Source organism: Pleurodeles waltl, chromosome 6, assembly GCF_031143425.1.
Source record: "Pleurodeles waltl isolate 20211129_DDA chromosome 6, aPleWal1.hap1.20221129, whole genome shotgun sequence".
Taxonomy (NCBI): domain Eukaryota; kingdom Metazoa; phylum Chordata; class Amphibia; order Caudata; family Salamandridae; genus Pleurodeles; species Pleurodeles waltl.
In genome coordinates, this window is record NC_090445.1 from 461,678,632 (window position 1) to 461,693,821 (window position 15,190).

A 15,190-nucleotide genomic window follows, 5' to 3' on the forward strand; every position below is an offset into this window, starting at 1 on the left:
CATCGTCCCTGGACGTCAAAAGATCCCCGCACGACACTGAAGAACCAAGACTGCCCGCTGAAAAATAACGCAAACCCCTTGCAGCGTGGAAAAAAATGACCCATTATCTGTGCCATGTCTGAAAATCCGACGCAACACCCTATTTTTCCCTGCATCTCCTCCTCTGCAGTCTCCGTGCGTGATATTTTTGACGCATACCAGGTAGTGTGTGTAACAAAAGAGATCTTTCAACTTGTGCTTATTGAATCTTTGTTGTTTTGACCTTATTTTATTCAGAAAAAAATTATCTATTTTTCTAATCCTGTGTGGTGTATTTTTGTGGTGTTTTCAAAGTGTTACTGTATGATTTATTGCATACATCCTTTCACATTGCTTTCTAAGTTAAGCCTGACTGCTAATTGAAAAACTACCAGAGGGTGGGCACAGGATAATTTGGATTGTGTGTGACTTACCCTGACTAGGATTGTGGTCCCTACTTGGATAAGGGTGTATTCCTCTGCCAACTAGCGACCTCATTTCTAACAGGGTGCATTCAGGCCAGGGTGCCACTGTAGGGTAGGCGGCACTCTGCAGCATGCGGAACTCTATGGAATTCCATGGTGTTTTTAACCAACTCTGCCGAATTCCAAAGAGTACAACTCTGTGAGCTCTGCCCGGGCCTACCTAAAACCAGCAAATCTAGTGCCCAGAAACAAGCAAAACATCTGGGTTGACTATGCAGAAAAGGAGCATTTACTACAGCATCTAAATGTGTTTTTGCACCTAAATGTGATTTGTGCTTCTAAATTTGCTTCCATGCTTCTTTTGATATTGAACTAAGGGGGATTCTGCACCTAAATGTGATTTTAGACCTAAATCTGATTTTCTCCTAAATGAGATTTCACCTGCTGAAAGTGCAATTCACACACCTATTAATATTGCTCCAAGGTTAGTTTTACACCTGAATGAGATTTTGCTCCTAGTTTTGATACCACAATCCTGCTTACTTTGTACAAACAGTGATTTTGCATCTAAAACTACTTTTGGGCCTATATATGGTCCATGCATCTAAATCTTTTACATACCCATGCTGGCATTGCACCAGGGGTGATTGGCACCTCAATGTGCTGTAAACTAAGAATAATGTCATACTGATGCACATCTTTTACAGCTAAAGGGCCCTTCATGGCTAGTTCTTACTCTCTATACTAAATGCCACATGGCTGCATATTATGGCTATTAGCTACTGATTCTACTGCACTTTCTATGCTTGGTTTTATTTTGGCCACCAAATCAACATCAATTTAGGATTAATCAGAACAGCTATTAGTATGCATTCACCAACACCTCAAATATCCTATTTCCCTTCCATTGCTTATCTAAAACTGATCTCTAATATCACAAACTACAGGAAAGTGGATAATTAGTAGGTGGAGTTATGCACCTTCAGCCACTAATAATACCACAGTCATTAATAAGGTCCAGTCATGTCTCAATATATCAATCTTTGCTCAACCCTGGGTAGCTTGGCAAAGACCAGTTAGGCGTAATTTAGGAGACAGATAAGGTGTAAAACATTTGTTATCACCAAGGCAGTAAATAAGTAAAAGACACAAAACAAGAAAAAACTGAACACCAAATTATAGAATTAGATAATATTTTTATCTTTAAAATAACACCAAAACAACTAAAATCTAATGTAGGGAACCAGAGATATTAATTTTGAAAGAATCCATTTAAAAAAAGGCCATTCTAGCACCAAAAAGCATAACATGCCAACTGTGGCTATCTGGTTGCATTGGACCAGGACAAAGTCAACGTTTTTGGCCTACTGCGATGGAACACTGGTCGAATAGCTTAAGCGGTAAGTCGTGGTCAAGGCTTCAGCCTTGCTCATGATCAGATTTTTTAATTTTTTTTATTCTCAACATCAAGAGATTGAATCCTAGAATCTGGAGATTGGTTCGACAATAGCAGCCTGCTTCCACATGGTGACTCAGTCGGTCTCTGGAGATCTTTGTCCTTGGTGTCGATGACAGGGAGCTCTGGAGCCTTCGGCAGGGCAAACCAGTGCAGTCAGGCCGACTTGTGGTTTGATGAGGGTGGCTTCTTCTGTAGCTTTTTCACACAAATTGGCAAAAGGTTCCCATACTTGCCGATCTTTTTCAGAAAGTTTCCTTGAAAGTCACAAAGGGTCGACAGCACCAGCCAAGGGTTCAGAAGCTATGGTTTGCCTCTTGGGGATCTAGGGCTCCAACTCCTACAAAGCACCTAGCCAATTCAGGAAACTCCAAGTGCAGCAGAAGCAGTCTTTCTGAGTGCAGTCCTCTATTGTGCAGCTAAAGGGTCCAGAAGAGTAGTTTGTAGAGTTATTGGATTGTTATCTATACAAGCTAGATCTTAGAACTTGGGGATTGGAATGTATTATTATGAACAAGGGGAATTGGAGGAGGAAACTAGGACAGAGAAGTTGGAGACGACTTGATGGAAAATAAAGTTGGAGTTTATCTACATTTCATATGACCAATCTTCATTCACGTAACCAGGAGAAAGAAAATAAAAGCATGGTGGTGAACATTAAAAAGGGCCTAGAATGTGTTTTCAGCCTTATTGATTGAAAAGATAACGATTGGAATTGGTAAGAGTACAGTGCACACTGATTCTATGTTAACAGCTGTTCAAGAAGCTTAATAATAATTGTAAGATTAATGCTACAGTTACTGAGGATTCATTGTCGACTAGCTTTGTGACATATTCATTCTTTGTCTGAAGCATTTCATCATTAATTTTTGAGATTTTTGAAGAAGTCCGTGCGGTATATTATTGTGAGCGGGAGAAACCTGATGGCGTGTTGAGCTCCTGACTGGTTAAAAAAGGAAACTGTGCCTTTCAAGTGTTCTGGGTGTTAAAACAGTGTCCGGTGACATGTTAAAAAAAAAACCTTTGAGAGCCGGTGGATACAGTTTCATTCCTGTGGCATTCTCTCCAAGCAATGCCATGCGATGTGCGTATGTGCTTTACAATAAAGGGCTACAGTAGAAGTACCTCATGAGTAGTCTAGCACTGTGGGGCATGTGCAACCATTTGTAATGCTTAAATCTAAACAGGTCTGCACTTTACCCCGTGTGTGCCTCTCAAGTTAACCTGTCAATCACATCTCCACTGCTTGAATATACAAACATCTAAACTCTGCAGAGTGTGCCTCACGAGATTACTGAAGCCCTTTTTCTGCATGCTCCCAGATTTTATGTCAAGACAGGAGGCTAGCATTATGCATAAAACTTTTATTCACTCCTTCCGAGCTGCCATTGCAAGCTTCCAAAATAGATCAAAGAACACATAACAATAACATAGAATGTTCAGTCCATAAAAGCTGTCCATCCTCCGTTTTCTTCCTCTATTGTTTGCTGCTTCTGAGCAGATAAGTACATTTACATTTGGGTGTAACATACTGTTTAATTTACTGCTGTGTTTTTATATTTTAACGTTTAAAGATGTTTAGCTACTGTATTTTTTTAATAAAACCAAAGCATGGGTTTCAATGTAGGTATTAGTAATGTTTTCATCTTTGTGTATAATTCTGTTTATACTGTATTCTGTCTGTAATTTGTTCTGTAAGTATTTTAATTTTTTAAGGGTGGTTGATGTGGTGTCATCAGCAAGGATTATTTTGTTAGGATCTTGCACACGACACCGTGTACATTGAACCGGGTGCGACCGAGCCGGATTTAACAGTAAGCTTTGCTTCAGTTGTCTATCTCGGCTTAGATACACGCTCGCTCATGTATTGGTGTGACCTCTTCGAGCAGTGGAGCGAGTGCGTCAGTGCCGGGATCGGCAACGTGAGGAGTCGTGATTGCTTGTTTTGTTGGCCGTAGTTTGCCACGGCAGGTACACGCCAATACATGTGTTGCATCAATCATTATTTGGCAAGGCTTTCATTGCTTTGCAACTGATTGATTAGCTTTTTCTTTCTAAAGGCGGTTGGGCAGGATGTTAAACATCAGCATTTGTGTCATACAGAATTGGATCTCGGAGTTCAGTTGCTAGGCAACACTTACTCTGATCATTTTAGAAAGATTGTGAGTGCGTTTTTTAAGGCAATCTATTCAAATTAACGACATTTTCTTTACAATAGTTGTTTACTATAGTTTATTTACAATTTCAAGTAGATTACTTCACTAAAAATAGTAATTGATCTACATATTAATTCAAGCAGCATGGAAAGTGAGAGTTCTGAGGTAAGATATCAGGAAATGTTAATAAGGAAGATTGCCGTTGTGCACAATTTCATTAAACACATTTTAGAAAAAAAGGGCAAGAGACTTCATAGCGCAGATGATTTTTTTTTTTTTATCAGAATCTGAGGAAGAATATAGTGGCTCAGGAGGAAAATGTATGAAGAAAAGAAAACGCACAGAGGTTGTTTCGAAAAAGAAAGGATTTCAAGGCGACTCAAAAGGGGAAGGTGTCCAAAGAGACATGCATGAGAGGCAGCTATCTCCTGCAGATGATTTGTCATCTAATGAGATAGAGATGAGAGAGCAAACATCCAGTTTAGATGAATGTGTTTTAGATTTATCTTATAAGGATAACGCTGATGATGAAGTGGAAAAAAAGACAAAGGGTGGAGGCTAGTTATAAATTTGAGAGACTTGAATCAATACATAATTTACAGGCATTTCAAAATGGAAAGCATTTATTGTTTTATGGATATACTACAGGAAGGAGATTGGTTAGTGAAGATGGGTCTAAGGGAATGCATACAGCACAATCCCTATGGGAAAGAGAGTCAGAAAAGATTAGGATTCAATGGAAAGGAATCCTGTAGCAGTTTCTGTGTCTTACATTCAGCTTATCCACAGCCCCTTGGTGTTTTACAAATGTTTTGAAACCAATAGTAGATTTTTAAAGAGAGAGGGGTATTTGTTTGATGGTTAATTTGGACAACATAATTTAAATGCTTTAGAACAACAAATAGTGATTGTAGGGAATTTGTTGAAATATCTAGGTGAATATAGAAAAGTCAGTCTTGGTTCTAACTCAGCGATTGGAGTTTCTGGGTTTTATGGTGGATACACAGTTGTGTCAGCTACAGTTGCCAGAGAAAACGATAAAGAAGATAAAACAAGAGGTATCTTCCACTTTGAGGAAGGACAGAAGTTATTTGAGAACTCTGGCTCAAATCATTGGTCTGTTTTCTTCTTCGATACAGGTGAAATTTTCAGGTCCTTTACATTATCGTGCACTTCAGAGATTAAAGACACAAAGGGGGTGATTCTGACCCCGGCGGTCTTAGACCGCCGGGGCCAGGGTCGGCGGGAGCACCGCCGACAGGCCGGCGGTGCCCCGCAGGGCATTCTGACCGCGGCGCTTTGGCCGCGGTCAGTGCAGGAAAACCGGCGGTCTCCCGCCGGTTTTCCGCTGCCCCTAAGAATCCTCCAAGGCGGCGCAGCTCGCTGCGCCGCCGAGGGGATTCTGACCCCCCCTACCGCCATCCTGTTCATGGCGGGAAAGCCGCCATGAACAGGATGGTGGTAGGGGGGGTCGCGGGGCCCCTGGGGGCCCATGCCGTGCCCATGCCAATGGCATGGGCACGGCAGGGGCCCCCGTAAGAGGGCCTCGCAAAGTATTTCAGTGTCTGCGTAGCAGACACTGAAATACGCGACGGGTGCCACTGCACCCATCGCACCTTCCCACTCCGCCGGCTCGATTACGAGCCGGCATCCTCGTGGGAAGGGAGTTTTTCCCTGGGCTGGCGGGCGGTCTTTTGGAGACCGCCCGCCAGCCCAGGGAAAAACTCATGATACCCTCCGCGGTCTTCTGACCGCGGAGCGGTATAATGGGGGCGGAATTCTGGCGGGCGGCCTCCGCCGCCCGCCAGTATTAGAATCACCCCCAAAGTTTGTCAAGAGGGTTTTGGTATGATGACAAAATCGAATTGAATAAGGAAGTGAGACTGGAGTTAGAGTGGTGGAAGGAACGTTTGGAAGCATTAAATGGAAGAGCTATTTTTGGAAAGAAAGCAGATTTTATTCCAGAGTCAGATGCAAGCAATCTAGGCTGGGAATACTGTTGTTTGGATCAAGAGACTGGAGGTTTGTGAAATGCACAAGAAAGACAGAATCACATACATGTTTTGGAGTTATGAGCATGTTTGTTTGCCATTCAGAGTTTTAGGAAATGTTTGGAAGGTCATGTCATTCTTTTAAAGATGGGCAATATCTCACAGTAACTTCTATCAACAAGCTAGGAGGAATGAGATCAAGGAAACTATCAAATTTGGCACAAGAAATATGGTAATATTGCTTAGAACATGATATAGCATTGCAAGCAGTATATTTCCTAGGAATTTCAAATGTAGTAGCAGACTGGAATTCGAGGAACTTGAGAGATTACAGCTATTGGAAATTGAGGGTGGATCTTTTCAAGAAGATCCAAATGGCATGGGTGGGGTCCTTTTGGAGTAGACCTTTTTGCATCCAGACTGACTTATCAGCTGCTCAGGTATATGAGTTGGAGGCCAGATCCAGGTGCGTTAGTGGTAGAACGCTTTTACTCAGGATTGGCGAGGTCTCATGTGTTATTCTTTTCCCCTTTCAATGATCTAGATGGTATTAGTTCAGGTGAAGAGAGAGGAATGTCAGATTACTCTGGAGATCTAGTTTTGGAAAACTCAGCCTTGGTTTCCAACGCTATTGGAAATGTCAATTGAGATCCCATTTGTAATATTGGATGCAAGGGACTTTTGATGGGAAAAGATTAAGAAGATCATTCTTTGGTTCAAGAGGGTTTGTTGAACCTTCTAGTATGGAAAATATCAGGAGTTCAGGGAGATTCTCAGACCATTTGAGGACTGCTTCAGAGTTACTCAATGATTCTTGAGCACCAGGTATAAGGAAAAGATATACAGGAGCATGGTCAATGTGGGTATATTGATGCATGGAAAGGGATTTGGATCCCATACAAACTGATGAAAAAGAGTTGTTTTAGTGGATCTCTTCCAAATAGGTTTGTCATATAGAATGGTTAATTGTTATACATTCGCAATAGCCGTAGGACATGGTTTGGTACAAGGGAATTTTGATTGGCATGAGCCCTTTGGTGTGCAGAGTAATGAAAGGAATTAGACTTAAAAGACCTCCTAAGTCTAGATATCATACTTTATTGGAGATGAATGTGATTTTGAGATTATTTATAAACTGCCCAAGCAATAAATACCTGGTAAAACAGGAACTATCCTGGAAATTATCAACTTTGTTATGTTTAATTTCAATTAGAAAGATCTCAGATATACGTGCTTTGGAAGTTTCAAACAGGTTTTATCAAGCACTTGGTGCCCTTTTTGAGATTAATAAGAGAACAAAAACTATATTCAGGTCAGTTGTTTACCCAATTTTTGATGGCAATCCAAAATTGTGTGGTGTGGTGTTTGAAAGAATATGAGATCAGGAGACTGGATAAGAGATGCAGGAGAAGATCAATTACTTCTTTCCTATATGAAATCTTATGAAGGGGTTTCAAATTCAACCATTGATAGGTGGGTAAAGTCTACAATGAAGGAAGCAGGAATTGATTTTTTATAAGTTTACATCTCACTCGATGACGGGTGCGATGGCAAGCAAAGTGTTGATATCTGGAGGACGTTTGGAAGATTTGCTTAAGACAAAAAATTGGTTGAATGTGATACATTTAAGAACTTTTATTTTAAAGCTGTGGATCATGTTTCAAGCTATGCATTGAAAAGCTTTGAACATGCATTCTGCTAGTCTCCTGTATTGACATAAAATTGTGATTATTAAAGATTTACTGTATAAGAATCGGGATTTTATTAAAGACAAGGAGGTTAGCATTATCCTACCCTTCCTTCCCTATGAAGGGAGATTTTATGAGTTTTAAGAGTTTTGTAATATTGACATTATTGAATTTTATTAATGGGATAATTTATACAAGACATGAAATACATTTGTATATTATTGAAACTGAAACGTATTAGTTGAGTGTGATGTATGTTTACAGGATTTGGATTCATACATGTTTTTTAATTCATAGATATCTAATTTCTTTATGGACATGTCTTGGAGGATCATTTAGAGTTTCAAATTTATGACTTTAAGTTGAAATAAAAGAGGAAGAAAATGGAGGATGGAAAGCTTTTATGGACTGAACATTGCAAGTTATTGTGATGTTTTCTTTGTTCTCTTTTGGAAGCTTTCAATGGCTGCTCAGGAGTGAATAAAAGATTTATGCATAATGCTAGCCTCCTTGTCTTTAATATTATCCCGAATCTTTATACAGTAAACATTCAAGAATTGCAATTCGCCAATTCTGAATATTGCATGAAGCCTTTATGACATGCAAATAGTTTGGAGAAATACTTGTGCAGGTCGTAATGAAGGATGTTTTCTCGCCGGAAGCTTCCCACCATCTGCATTCCACTTCCCAAGGAGCCATTGAGAGACAATTGAGATTTTCTTACTGTGGGGAGAATCCTCAGCGTCTCTACATGAAAGAATTGATATAGTGTCACAGTGCATTGGCTTTGAAAATTTTATGAAAGCACCTTAGCAACAGCACTCACATTGGGTAGAAAAGCTTTTCAACAAATCAAACAGCCAAAACAATAATTTGTTACCCATTTTTGCATGTACAGGTTTATTATGGTAGTTTGCTATGATAATTAATTATTTTGGTTAGTTATGCTAGCTTTTTATGTTTACCGATTATTTTCATTTCCATAGGTTTGTAGGAGTAAAATATAGTGTGTACTTGTGTAAAAACTAGGTACGTAATAAATTAAATGTTTATATGGCTGATCAGGGTTTGGCCCCACTTCCTAAATTCATTGCCACACCGGAGGAACCATCAATACCATGAAAACAATGGAAGAAATTGTTTCTCACTTACTACGTTGTCCTTTGGAGCTAACAAATATGGCCCTGTAATGAGACAAGCAAATTTGCTCCAGCACCTTGATGTTGAAGGGTGGAGATTGTATGGGGACCTCCCGGAAATTTCTTTAGGCTTGGGTGATGGACAAACTAACAATGTTCATGAAATGTCCTTGCAAACGTTAGACACATGTTTTGTGACAAATGTATTCATAATATTAAAGCGCCATAAGTTTTTCCCCTGGGTATGAAAATCAGATGAGGATATTGCATCTTATGTGCCAGCATTAAGAGGTTTATCTTTAACATGCCAATTTGAAAACCTAAGTGATTCCCTCATAAGGGACCAAATCGTCAGATGTACAAATAATAAGAGTAAAGGAGAAACTGTTGATGAATTACCCTATGCTAGAGAAGGCAATACAAATTAACAAAGCTCAGCAGCAAGTGAAAGCTAACACATTTCATCCATACAAGTGGACTACATCAGGGCTGTAATAAAATAAATGATGAATAAATAAATAATAATTATAATGAGAAAGAAAAATGAGTGCTCGTTTTAATATTTTCTCATGAGGAAAGGTAATTAATCTATTGCTATTGCTTAGAGAAATAGTCTAATTTAGGTGGTGATGGGTAGAGAGGTTGGATTTGTCACCTCCTTTGTCTCTTTTTTCTTATATATTTTCTCCTTATATGTTTTAATCTTTGAAATGGGAGGGGTGGTTCTCTGTTGATTTAAAATGTGTAAGCATTTGCAGGGGAATACGATATTGTCTGACGGTGACTTGAAGAGACAGGGCTTGCCCCAATTAATCTTTTTGGAGTGTTGACTTAGTGATTGATGGTACGGGCATGTATACTGTTGTTAAGATATTGACGTGTGATGGTATCCCCTTTCTAAGTTGGCCAACACAATTTTTTATAAGGCCACTTTTTTACCTTGATACATAGTGATTGTTCTGCAGTGTTGCCAGACTGGCATGCTGGGCTCTGGAGGTAACACCGGCCCATTTAGATTGTAACATTATGTGAAATAAAGAGGGATATGATAGTATTGCACAGATATTAAAGTTTTAGTATTTATCTTGATTAGTTATAAGGATTGTTGACTTTGTTGTTCAAGTAGAAGGAGAGCATTCGTTTGTAATACAATGACGTATGATAGTATTCTATTTCAAGATGACCGACATTCTTTGAATTTACCTTTGGCTTCAACTTGGAGTATTGGGATTGGTTGGCATTTTTACAGAACAGGTGTGCTGGGCTCAGGAGGGAATACTTCAATTGGGAGGCAAACTGAGTTTTGGGTTCTTTCACCGCTCTATTGTTTGGGACTTGAGGGCGACAGCTGCTTGGCCATTGGCACCTAATGTAGTGGTTTTTGAATCTGGTACACTGGGATATATATGATGGTGATGATGGTTGTGGCAAACTTTTTTCTTGGAGTAGCTCGATTCTTTGTGATCAGTGGTGATATTGTAACTTGTGTATGATATAATTTTATATTGTTACTGAAAGGGCTGTTCTTTCATTCTAAAAACTGATTTTTTATATGGATTTTATTATTGTGAAAGCAACTAACTAGAAATCGAGTTTAGCCTTGATATATCTCGCCCCGTGATGGGGTATTACATCTAGTTGCCCATATAATTGGAATGCGCTAAGATAAGATGCTGACAGGGTTTTTGCTTCCAGTTTTATTGTTTCCTCTGCCTTATATTCCTCTTATGACACTAGGTGCCACTGTGGGATACAATTGATTTAAAATTTCTACGTGATGGAACAAAATTTTGAAAAATAGAGGCCCTTGGACAAACAGATATTCAAGAGAATGGGACAATAGCTCTAACTCTCTGGTACGTAATGAGATTAGATCGGTATTGAGAGGGTACTCAGTTTAATTGCATCCATTTGTGGAGGCTTCCCTTGTTGACATACTGCTTAGTATTAACAGCTGAGAACGATAATCTTGATTAACAGATATTGTCATTGTGCTGAAAGCGATGGGATTGTGGAAAACTGTGTTTGGAGAATTGACACTGAAATTGTTCATGGTAGGTATAGAGATTTGGAGGCGTGCACAGTGGTACATTTTGTAATCGACCTTTGACCCAGTTTTTTTTGGTGTTATTATGTTTGAGGAATCCCCCTTCCTTTTGAGATATGAATGGTTGTGTTAAATTAGGTCTGGAAGTTGGCTCTTTCTCTCCTTCATCTAAAAGCTTTGTTATTATTATATGTATATAATTTTGATCAGTAAATAAGCATTTTTGTTTTTCGTCTCCAATTACCTATGCACTCACAATTTCATTTGTATCCAAATCCGATTAGCAAACACACATATTTAATTATGATGCCCCAAAGATGGACTGTGTCTTATTGCAACTGTGTAGTAACTTCAGCTATGCTAATGTGTGTGGGGCATAATTATAATGATTTTGTTTATAAATAACAGCAATCTGTGAATATATATGTTTTTACATTTTTTAATGGTATATGTTTGTTGAATTGTTCTTTACTGTTTTTTCATTTGTCATTGTATATTATGAAATCGGTGTGGTCTTTTTTGTCCTTGAGTGTCTGTTTAATTCTTTCTCTAATATCATTAGTTTTCTTTACTGATATGTTCAAGTGTTTTGTTTGAATGAAAACATTTTGGTTTTTTGTTATAATGTGGAAATTTACTTGTATGAACGAAATGTGTTGGCTATCGCTTGCTGTTAATGTGTGGTGTTTTTAAAGACAAAAGGAAAATAAATTGAAGAACTGGACATAACTGAGAACTTGAAAGGGATATTTTTCTTAATTGTTTATTGATGTGGTGCACCTTTAATATGTATTATGTAGTGCTTCCTGGCAAGGGTGCACTTTGGTCGCAGGTGATTTTTAGAGAGTGCACATGAATAGAAATTACCTGTTTGAGAATGAAATTTGAAAAAAGGAATAGGCGCTGTGATTTATGGTCCACTACCTTTTTTAGTGTACAAACAGCCAAAGGTTTAGAGCACCCAAAAATGTGGATAAGGGAAAAGCCAAAGTCTCAGAAGTGTATGTGCTGGTAGGTGAAGCTAAGGGAACTAAACCAAATTAGAAAACCCATCCCCTATAGAAATCTAACAAAAAAATGCAAACTCAGTTGGTACCTCCAGAGACAAATTTTAGAATGATCAAATGTTACCACTGAGAAGCGTCTGGCCATATTGATTCTAGTACCTTGTGTATAGTAAGGAATTTTCTCTGTCATAATTGCAGAAGAAAATGACATTTTGACAAAGTTGGTAGAACAAAGAGCTGTGTAGCGAAGGTGAAGGAAATTGATGATACTTGTGAGAATATACAGGAAATGGTGCTTGTGGTGGAAACTTCATTAAAAGTGAGCAAATTAATAACATTTCACCGGTCAAAGGGATACAAAGAGAAAACACAGACAAACAAGAAAAAAAAACATTGCAGTTTGAATCTTGATGACTGTGAAGTAATAATGATGGCAGATTCTGGGAGCTTATACACATTGTTATCTAAAGACACTTATCACACAAATTGCCAAGTGCTGAATGGAGTAAATCTGACATCAAAGCTGTGGGATATGGAGGCAAAACCATATAAATTGTGGGAATTAAATGGATGACAATAAGGTTTGAAGGGAACACATGTGTTGCTGAGTTTACATAACCAAGCAAGGTTCCGATTTACTGGGATGGCGTAATCAAAAAGGTCTCAAAATAATCTTTAACCCTAATACTGGAAAACCCATTGTTAGAAATGGGGTTTCTGGTTGGCTAGGGTATGCACCTCAGCCAGGCAGAATTTACCCACTCTAGTCAGGGCAAGGGAGTTACACATCCAAGATAACCCCTGTTCACCCCCTTGGTAGCTTGGCACGAGCAGTCAGGCTTAACGTAGAGGCATTGTATAAAGCGTTTGCACAACACACACAACACACGTGACACAATATCCCCACCACAAAGGAAACACAACACCAGATTCTATGAAAATCTACTGTATTGTACACAAGGCAATTATCAGACCAAACATCACATATCAGTACTATCCTGCTACCTTAGCAGTTGTCAGAACGTTACACATTAGTTACTCTGAAACCTAGCAGTAGTCACACATAACACACAGGTTACTCAGTATTCTGCAATATAAGCAGTAGTCAGGAAAACACGTTATTACATCACAGCACTTGTCATAAGAATATCATAAAATGCCCATAGTAGGAACATTAGAAAACATATGGCAAGTTAGAAAAACATATTAGCAAGTGTTAGAAATGGGGTCTTTGGTTGACAGTCAGGTTACCCCCTGTTCAAGCAAGGACCCTCACTCCAGTCAGGGTAAAAGAGAATCACCCTCAGCTAACCCCTGCTTATCCCCTTGGTAGCTTGGCAGAGCAGTAGGCTTAACTTCAGAGCGCTAGGTGTAAAGTATTTGTACCAACACACACAGTAACTCAATGAAAACACTACAAAATGACACAACACCAGTTTCGAAAAATGGGAAATATTTATCTAAACAAAACAAGACCAAAACAACAAAAATCCGACATACACAAGTCAAGTTATGAATTTTTAAAGATTAAACTAAAAAATAGCGCTTACAAACAAAAATGCTTCGATGAGATGTTAACACGGCGTCATGACGGAGTCGTTCCCAACAAGCCGACACCAGTGGCGCCGGACACGGAGTCGTGTAGACCCCCAAGTACAGTACCTTTGGTGAGGAGTGAAAACAAGCTGATGCGCAAAGTCGGGAATCGCGGCGTCTGTGTGAAACGTTGATTCTGTGCACTTCGAGCGGCGTCGGTCACGACGTGGTGCGGCGACATCCACGGAGTCGCGGACTTCAGCGGGGCTGCTGCGGCGTCGGGCCTGCGAAGAGCATCGCGTTCCAGCGATGGCCACGGCATCAGGTGCAGGCGGCGTTACCGGATTCAGCAGCGGCGTCGGTCCGAAGTCGTCCGAAGTCGATTTCCTTGGATTCCACCACGTTTCCTTTCAAGGGCCCAGGGACTGGATAGGACACCACTTGTCGGGGCAGGAGTCTCTCCAGAGACTCCAGGTGCTGGCAGAGAGAAGTCTTTGCTGTCCCTGAGACTTCAAACAACAGGAGGCAAGCTCTAACTCAAGCCCTTGGAAATTTCTTCACAAGATGGAAGGCACCCAAAGTCCAGTCTTTGCCCTGTTACTCTGGCAGAAGCAGCACTGCAGGAAAGCTCCACAAAGCAGAGTCACAGGCAGGGCAGCACTTCTTCCTCAGCTATCAGCTCTTCTCCAGGCAGAGGTTCCTCTTGGTTCCAGAAGTGTTTCTAAAGTCTGTAGATTTGGGTGCCCTTCTTATACCTATTTTAGTCTTTGAAGTCACCTTTCTTCAAAGGGGACTCACACCTACTTGTGAAATCCTGCCTTGCCCAGGCAAGGCATCAGACACACAGCAGGGGGTTGGAGACGGCATTGTCAGAGGCAGGCACAGTCCTTTCAGATGAGAGTGACCACACCACCCCTCCCTCCTAGCAGAGATGGCTAATCAGGAAATGCAGGTTACACCCCAGCCCCCTTTGTGTCACTGTCTGGTGTGAGGTGAAAAACAACCCAACTGTCAAACTGACCCAGACAGGGAATCCACAAACACGCAGAGTCACAGAATGGTTTAAGCAAGAAAATGCCAACTTTCTAAAAGTGCCATTTTCAAACGCACAATCTTAACATCAACTTTATTAAAAGATGTATTTTTTAATTGTGAGTTCAGGGACCCCAAAAACTCCACATGTCCATCTACTCTCTAGGGGAATCTACACTTTAATCATATTTAAAGGTAGCCCCCATATTATCCTATGAGAGAGACAGGCCTTGCAACAGTGAAAAACGAAATTGGCAGTATTTCACTGTTAGGACATATAAACCACATTACTATATGTCCTACCTTATCCATACACTGCACCCTGCCCTTGGGGCTACCTAGGGCCTACCTTAGGGGTGCCTTACATGTAAGAAAAGGGAAGGTTTAGGCCTGGCAAGTGGGTACACTTGCCAAGTTGAATTTATAGTGTAAAAATACACACACAGACACTGCAGTGGCAGGTCTGAGACATGATTACAGAGCTACTTATGTGGGTGGCACAACCAGTGCTGCAGGCCCACTAATAGCATTTGATTTACAGGCCCTGGCACCTCTAGTGCACCTTACTAGGGACTTACTAGTAAATCAAATATGCCAATCATGGATAAACCAATTACATACAATTTACACGGAGAGCATAGGCACTTTAGCACTGGTTAGCAGTGGTAAAGTGCTCAGAGTTGAAAAGCCAACAG